The sequence below is a fragment of the Triticum aestivum genome, chromosome 7B, assembly GCF_018294505.1.
Source record: "Triticum aestivum cultivar Chinese Spring chromosome 7B, IWGSC CS RefSeq v2.1, whole genome shotgun sequence".
Classification (NCBI taxonomy): Eukaryota; Viridiplantae; Streptophyta; class Magnoliopsida; order Poales; family Poaceae; genus Triticum; species Triticum aestivum.
The window spans coordinates 165,746,282-165,755,397 of NC_057813.1; positions in this window are offsets into that span (position 1 = coordinate 165,746,282).

Sequence of the window (9,116 nt, forward strand, 5' to 3'; positions counted from 1 at the left end):
GATCGATCGAGCCGGTTGGGGCTGGATGAACAGGACCCCCGTGGAGGGCTGGATGAACAGGACGACCCCGTGGAGGGCGGGATGAACAGTAGATGGTGGAGGGGTGGATGAACAGGAGCCTGTGGAGAGGGGTGGTTGAACAGTAGCCGGTGGAGTAGCGCGCGGTGGAGGCTGGATGAACAGGAGCCCGTGGATGAACAGTCGTAGGTGGAGGCTGGAGGAGGTCGACGGTGGATGAATAGTAGCCCGTGGAGGTTGGAGGAGGTCGACGGTGGAGATGAACAGTATCCCGTGGAGTCCCGTTTTGCGGTACGCCACACCCCTCCCGATGAATAGGACCCCCATTTCGACCGTAGCGCTCCAACACAAGTCTGCTTCGTCCGTTTTGCGGTACGCCACACCCCTCTCGATCAACAGGACCCCATTTTGACCATAGGAGGTCCAACACAAGTCCGTTTCCTCTATTTTGCGGTACGCTAGACCCCTCCCGATGAACAGGATCCCGTTTCAAACATGGCCGGTCGAACACAAGGTTGTTTCCTCCATTCTGCGGTACGCCAGGCCTCGTTTCCATCGCCTGTTCCGTCCAAGCCCTCCCGATGAACACGACGATGCATTCCGTTCCGACCCAGCCGGTTGGCTCCCCATGAACACGACGATGATGCTGTTTCTCCATTCTAACCCAGCCATGTACACGAGCCCTGGGCGTACGTATGCGCGAGTAGGCGTTTGAGACCCCACCCATATGTACACATACGTGGCCGTATTTTCTTTCTTGCACACTGGCCGATGTACATACGTGTACATGCTACGTGCGCGCCTCTACTACGACGCGTGCGCGCCTCTACATCCACCAGTATGTACGTACATGTTCACGACCAGAATGACAACGCTACGTACGCTTCGACCGGTGGGTCCCGACTATCAGGCACTTCTTGAGTGCGAAGATGTAGCTGGTGGGTCCCAGCAGTCAGGGGGCGAATCATTTTTTTTGCCCGGACGCACTTCCTTGCATGCGAAGGTGTAGCTGGTGGGTCCCATCAGTCAGGGGGGAAACATTTTTTCGTGAAATACGGTGGCCCGTCCGGTGGGTCCCTACTGTCAGGTGGAGGAATAATTATTTTCAGCCTAATAAGGAGGCACTTCCTTGCGGCCGCCATGGAACCAGCTGTCAGCCTCTCCACGTACAGTACTCTTCCAATGGAAGTCATTCCTTGACCACATTGACCATGCCGCACAGAGAGCACCAGGGCGGTGGACGATGGCGAGGCCTAGGAAGGGGATGACGCAGAGCCGGGGAAGATGCGGTAGTGGAAGCTCGCGCGGAGAGGAGTACGAGGGTTCACTGGTTCGGCTGTGGTGTGAGGCTGTCGTTGCCGCATGGCCTGGCTAGCAGTTGGAATAGTAGGGGCGGTGAGGCCTCCGCGGCAGCACAGCCGGCCATGGGAGGCAGGAGCATGCGGCACGACCGGCGCTGCTTTGGGCGGCTGGATCAAGAAGACCAGAGGTTGAAGAAGCACTACGGCCGTTGGATGGACGTCGTACGCTCACTGGAGCTAGAATCATTCATATTGACTAAGTTGACAAAGCCCTCCGTCCCTATCAACTTAGTAGGCCCACAAGTCAGCCTCCCACCAAGGTGGGTCCTAGCTAGCAGGGGGAGTATTCATTTTTTTGTGCGTAATAAGGAGGTGGGTCCGAGCTGACAGCGGGGGGAATGTTTTTTTCGCGAAATACGGTGGCCCGTCCAGTGGGTCCCAGCAGTCAGGGGGAGACGTTTTTTCGCGAAATACTGGTGGCCCGTCCGGTGGGTCCCTGTTGTCAGGTGGAGGAATAATTAATTTCCACGTAATAAGGAGGCACTTCCTTGCGGCTGCCGTGGACCCAGTTGTCAGCCTCTCCACGTACAGTACTCTTCCGATGGAAGTCGGTCGTTGACCACATTGACCACGCAGCATCAGGAGCACCACGGCGGTGGATGACGGTGAGGCCTAGGAAGGGGACAACGCGGAGCCGGGGAAGACGCGGCAGTGGATGCCCACGCGGAGAGGAGTATGAGGGTTCACTGGTTCGGCTGCGGTGTGAGGCTGTCGTTGCCGCAGAATAATAGGGGGTGTGGGTGAGTGGAGGGATGGCCTGGCCAGTGGTGGAAGTAGTATGGGGGCGGTGAGGCCTCCGCGGTAGCACAGCCGGCCACGGGAGGCGGGAGCAGGCGGCACGACCGGCGCTGCTTTGGGCGGCTGGAACAAGAAGACCAGAGGTTGAAGAAGCACTATGGCCATTGGATGGACATCATATGATCACTGGAGTATTGACTAAGTTGACAAAGCCCTCCGTCCCCGTCAACTTAGTAGGCCCACAAGTCAGCCCAACAATATGGTGGGTCCCAGCTAGCAGGGGGTATTCATTTTTTTGGCGTAATAAGGAGGCACTTCCTTGCGTGCGAAGATATAGCTGGTGGGTCCGACCTGTCAGCGAGGGGAACATTTTTTCGCGGAATACAGAGGCCCTTCCTGTGGGTCCTAGCTGTCAGGTGGAGGAATCATTATTTTGCGCGTAATAAGGAGGCATTTCCTTGCATGCGTCCGTGGACCCAGCTGTCAGCTCTCCATGTACCGTCCACTTCCGATGGATGTCGTTCATTGACCACGTTGACCAGGCCGTGCCAAGAGCACCAGGGTGGTGGACGACGGTGAGGCCTAGGAAGGGAACGACACTGAGCCAGGGAATACTCGGCAGTTGTTTCCCACGCGGAGGAGTATGAGGGTTTACTGGTTCGTCTGCCGTCCCCGGAGAATAACAGCAGGTGTGGGTGAGTAGAGGGATGGCTAGGCCAGCGATGGGAGTACGGTAGGGCCGTGATTCCTGCGCGGCAGCATAGCCGGCCGCGGGAGGAGGGAGCAGGCAGTCCCGCCGGCTCTTGTTTGAGCGGCTGGAGCATGAAGAGCAGAGATTGAAGAAGCACGACAGCCTTTGGATGGACATCCAACATTCACTGCTCTCGTGTGTTGACTAAGTTGACAAGGCATTGCGTGTGTGTTAACCTTTTTTTTATGAAAGCATACGCGTCAACCTGTAGTAGGCGCACAAGTCAGCCTCAAATCTGTGGAAAACAGCATACAACCCATCTGCCATTACTTCTAATAATGTACAACCCATTTGCTAATTCTTAAGAATTTTCTGGAGCCCATCTTCTTTTTGTTAGCATTACACCCCATATTGTGGCCACGGTTAAAAAGTATACGAAATTTTGTATATTTCGGTGCGGTCAACTGTTTTTAATCCAGAAATATCGATTCACATTCAAACTATTTTGAAAAATAATTTAAATAAATATAAAATAAAAATAATTGTCCACGCATAAAAATCAATGGAATTTAAAATCTTGTAATGAAAAAAATTTGAAACTAATCCCTGGTTTGATGTGTTTTAAAAATGTATAGCCCATTTCTGGGCAAACCAAATGAAACTCTCCTCGTCTTGAAAGATTTACAGCCCAGCAGGGCCGATAAAGCAAGTAGGCCTTGTTTGGGTATTTCTTTAAAAAGAATAGAATTGGGCTAGCCATTTTCAGCAAGAAAAAAACACAACTGGGCTCATGATGTGGTAAACATAAATAAAACCCTGGCTAGACGGGCCACAACCCCAGCACAGCCCCGTTGTTACCCTGATCCGTCACTAAATAACAACTGCTTGTTCCTAAAAAAAACTGCACGACCTGCTGGGTCCCTGGTGTTAGCCGCTCGTAGTGTAATTCTCTCGTTTATTGACTATGTTGACAATGGCGTGAGCCCCAGATGTCCAACCATTAGGGGGAACCATATTTTTGGGCTTGTAATATAGAGGCACTTGCTTGCGTACTGCCATGACGCTGGTGGGTCCCTACTGTCATCCTCCCCACGTACAGTCATCTCCTTGTTCCTCTCGGTTGTTGACGACATTGACAATGCAAGAGGGCGGCGCACCGCGGACGATGAGCGAACCAAGACCGTAAGACGGAGGACGACGGCGAGGCCTTGGACGGAACGAACAGGAGCTGTGGAAGATGCGCTGGTCCAGTCATAGGTGGAGGGGAGTACGAGGGTTGACTGGTTCGGGTGCGGGTGCATGTTGGGGCTGAAGTCACCGGAGAATAACATGACGTGTGGGGGAATAGAGGGAGGGACTGGCCAACATTGGAGGGTATGTACGGTAGGGCGGCAGAGGCGCAGCCATCCATGGGAGGCGGGAGCAAGCGGAGCCGACGGGGTGGTTTGGTTTGGGCGGCTGGAGGAAGAAGAAGACAAGAGATAGAAGATACACGACAGATGTTGGATGTCAATCCAACGGCTGGTAGGCAGAATCGTTTGTTGATTGGCTAGTAAGTCGACACCACCTTGGATAGGCTATTTCCTCGCGGGTCCCAAATGTCAGAATCCAAATCCGTCACGGTCATGCAGCCTTTCCTATGAAAATTTACAGCCCATTTGATGTGCTAGTTCGAAATAAGTTTGTGGGTGCTGGTGGGGGCTAATCACTTGGCTTCTGTAATGCACAGTGAGCTCAAGCAGCCGGCGAGAGTGATGTTATTTCCCTTGGTTGGGATTTGTTACAATATTTCACTCTAAATTAAACGAATGGCAAGCCATTTGCCTTGTTTCAAAGAAAATATGACAGTCACAGCCGAGTTGAAAAGGGCAGGAACATCTAACTCCAGCTTACAAACTGTACAAAAGCACAAGGGTTAATTGTTCATCAGGTTTACAAAAAAACCCAGGTTGAAAAGGGCAACAACATCTAACTCCAGCACTATTTTCGGCAGTCACAGTTAAATGGATCGGTCAGGTCCATAGAATGAACATCCTGGGTCGTTAAATTTACTGGATTATGACCACAATATGTTGTAAATAGAAGCCCGACACGTTCAGAAGCTCTTTTGCCCACCTGAAACTCTTTTTTTTGCTCTTCAGCATACCCATCCGTCAAAACCATGATGCTGATAAACTTAAGCATGATGGACAATAGTAACCTCGCATTCAGCAGGAAGAATGCGACAAATCTAGTGTGTGCACGGTTGGCTACATATCGTTCTAGCGTTATTGTCTTCAATCGAATCTCATGAGAAGTGAGAAAATCCCGATGCTTACGAATCCACTGATTGGTTATAACTTTCTTACCCCGTCCTGTTGCCTAAATAGACATGAAGATTGAAAACAGTTAAGGTCTAAAAAAAGAGTGTCGAAAGAGCAATAGCTGAACGGTTAATTCTAGTACACCATATGCGGGCTTCCAATGTGCGTGAAATTATCACCTTTATATACAACTTCTCCAGACATGGAAAGCATTGCAGGAAGTCAATAATCTTGTTCAGATCAAAACTATTCATTTGGATATATAAGATCTTGACAGAATCTAGTACCATTGATAGGCCATCCATAGAGAAACTCTTCATTGAGCATAGAACATAATATTAGTACAAATGTGTACTCCAAGATGATATATAACTTATGCGCAGAAATTTAAAATGCAGCTTATGGTTACAAGTGTAGATGATAATATAAAGTACCTGAAGAACTATGGAGCCAAACACCATATTGAAATGAGCACAGAGATCATGTATTACACCCAAGGTCTCCAGTTTAAGCATAGAGAGTATGGTTATTTGCAACGGTGAATAACTAGAATCAACGATCAACCTTTGAAGTGAAGGGGCATCTTGGATGATGAGCTGCCTTCTGTCAAAAGAAATTCCAATTCTTACAAGGTTAGGCGACTTTATTTGGAGACAACCGATTCAAACTGTGAAAACAAGCACCAAGCACTCTAGGGCAGGGCAACTGGAGTGGATGATGCTATGCAATGAGGCCTCTGATATACGAACCCGCACAAGTTAAAGTTTCTTCAGAAATGGGAGTCGAAGGTTTAGTACCAGATTGTCTGGTAGGTAGCACAGCGCAAAGGTGGCCGTGTGGAGAGAGAGGAGGAAAACCGCGAGATGGACATCGGTGCTGAGGGCACAAGTTCATGGCGTTCGGTATGTGGTATGTCATTTCCAGGGGAATTGTAGAACTCAAGCAGCTGTAGTTCTGTGAATTCAGGGGATTTCAGCCAGGTGTCCACCATGCAGGGCATGGTATGCTTGCTCAGGTAGCATGACGGGATGCAGAGGCTTTGAACGGAGCCCTGGTGGGAGGAGATGATGGCTCTGGGGATTTCAAAATCATTGAAGAGAGATAGCCGACGACAGTCGATATTAAGGGGCATGGTGTGCCATAGAGGGCGCCACCGAATTGACAGGACTTGGGTGCGGCAGCAATCCTTGGTGGGGAGAAGCGAGATTATCTCCCCAAGGACTCGAGATTCTACGGGTTCCTGGGATCCGGTGGGGGCGGGGTCACCGCTTCTCCCCGCGCTGCTGGGTGCGGGATCTACAACACGCGTCGCCGCTAGCGGGAGCCTCATCTTCTTGGCGCTGGGGTCAGCCGACTCCATTTTCCTTGAGGGCATCGCGTCGCGCTCACGGATTTGAGCAGAGTAACGAATGACGAGCCTAGTTGTAGTGCGAGTGAAGAAGAAGGGGAGCTGGGGGTTTTCTGTAGTAGTGAGGAAGAAGGGGAGCTGGGGTTTTCTGTAGGAGTGAGGTGAGGAATTTGGGGGTACAAGTGGAGCGAGCTGACATGAGGTGGGTGGGAGCGAGGAGGAAGAAGAGCACCCGGGTTTTTTTGGGGGGCGGTGTGCTGGATGTGGGTAGCGCCTCTCATTCAGTAAATATATGGGCTTTTGAATTGATTTTACTATTTACTAGTGTGGATTGCTACGTCTTGAGATTGCGTTGGTTTTCCTTGAAGAGGAAAGGGTGATGCAGCAATAGTAGCGTAAGTATTTCCCTTAGTTTTTGAGAACCAAGGTATCAATCTAGTAGGAGGCTCCTCAAAAGTCCCACGCACCTACACAAACAAACCAAGAACTCGCAACCAACGCGATAAAGGTGTTGTCAATCCCTTCACGGCCACTTGCGAAAGTGAGATTTGATAGAGATAGTATGATAAGATAAATATATTTTTGGTATTTTATAATATAGATGCAAATAAAAGTAGATTGGAAGCAAATATGATAAGAGATAGACCCAGGGGCCATATGTTTCACTAGAGGCTTCTCTCAAGATAGCATAAGTATTACGGTGGGTGAACAAATTACTGTCGAGCAATTGATAGAAAAGCGTATAGTTATGAGATTATCTAGGCATGATCATGTATATAGGCATCACGTCCGCAACAAGTAGACCGACTCCTGCCTGCATCTACTACTATTACTCCACACATCGACCGACTCCTGCCTGCATCTAGAGTATTAAGTTCACAAAGAACAGAGTAACGCATTAAGCAAGATGACAAGATGTAGAGGGATAAACTCATGCAATATGATATAAACCCCATCTTTTTATCCTTGATGGCAACAATACAATACGTGCCTTGCAACCCTTTCTATCACTGGGTAAGGACACCGCAAGATTGAACCCAAAGCTAAGCACTTCTCCCATGGCAAGAAAGATCAATCTAGTAGGCCAAACCAAACCGATAATTCGAAGAGACTTGCAAAGATAACTCAATCATACATAAAAGAATTCAGAGAAGATTCAAATATTATTCATAGATAAACTTGATCATAAACCCACAATTCATCGGATCTCGACAAACACACCACAAAAAGAGATTACATCGAATAGATCTACACAAGAGAGGGGGAGAACATTGTATTGAGATCCAAAAAGAGAGAATAAGCCATCTAGCTAATAACTATGGACCCGAAGGTCAGTGGTAAACTACTCACAACTCATCGGAAGGGCTATGGTGTTGATGTAGAAGCCCTCCGTGATCGATTCCCCCTCCGACAGAGCGCCCACGAAGGCTCCAAGATGGGATCTCGTGGATACAGAAGGCTACGGCGGTGGAAATTGTGTTTCGGGTGCTCCCTGGATGTTTTCGGGGTATGTAGGCTTATATAGGAGGAAGAAGTACGTCGGCGGTCGCCCGAGGGGCCCACAAGATAGGGGGCACACCTTGTAGGGGTGGGCGCGCCCTACCCTCTCGTGGACACCTCGGCTGCTTCTTGACTTGCACTCCAAGTCCCCTGGATCATGTTTGTTCCAAAAATCACGCTTCCGAAGGTTTCATTCCGTTTGGACTCCGTTTGATATTCCGTTTCTTCAAAATACTGAAATAGGCAAAAAACAGCAATACGGGCTGGGCCTCCGGTTAGTAGGTTAGTCCCAAAAATGATAATCATGTGTAAAATAAAGCCCATAAACATCCAAAAGGGGTAATATAATAGCATGGAACAATCAAAAATTATAGATACGTTGGAGACGTATCATGGATGGGTTGTTTTGTCTTGGGCCTAGAGAAACAATTACTACTAGTACAGTGGAGACACTCTATAGTTACCTAGAAAAACAATTACTACTAGTACAGTGGAGACACTCTACCGATTATGGCTCCTCCTAGGTCATTGAAACGTCTCCCTCTACTGAATGTCGTTATACTTTTGTTCACCAACATGCGCGCCATGTAGAGCACGGGCCCAAATGCCATCCACCAAATTAGAAGGCAGTATGCAGGCGAAGAGTCACCCCAGTCGTAGCGCGGCAGTAACGATCCGTCGTATCACAAAACCCCACCTCCATGCAGTCTAAGTTTGACGGACGAAGCAACCATCATTTCACTCTTCGCTGAATCCCCTTCTCCCTCAACGTCTTCAAGAAAGGCAACACTCACATCTGCCACTGTTCTTCTCTCCCAACGAAGGGAACGTAAGCGGATCCGTGATGTTGGTATATTTTCGTTCAGAGAAAAAAAAAAGAACTTCTGCAAAGCAGTAACCGATCCTCACTCTCTTTTTTGTTTCATTGTCATTGCGATTGTGTTTTCCTTTCAGTGGTCTCCTAGTATTCGTCAGTTTCATGATGGACCAAGGAGAACCATGCAAAGATCTGCCGATATTGGAGCATACGCCGGAGGCTGATCCCCACGAGATAGAGAGCTCCAAGAAGATGGAGGCATCCACCGAGCCGACCCCAGATACGCTCGCGGCCACTACTAAGATGGTCAATGCCCCGTTTGAGGTTATAGCCCCCGTGG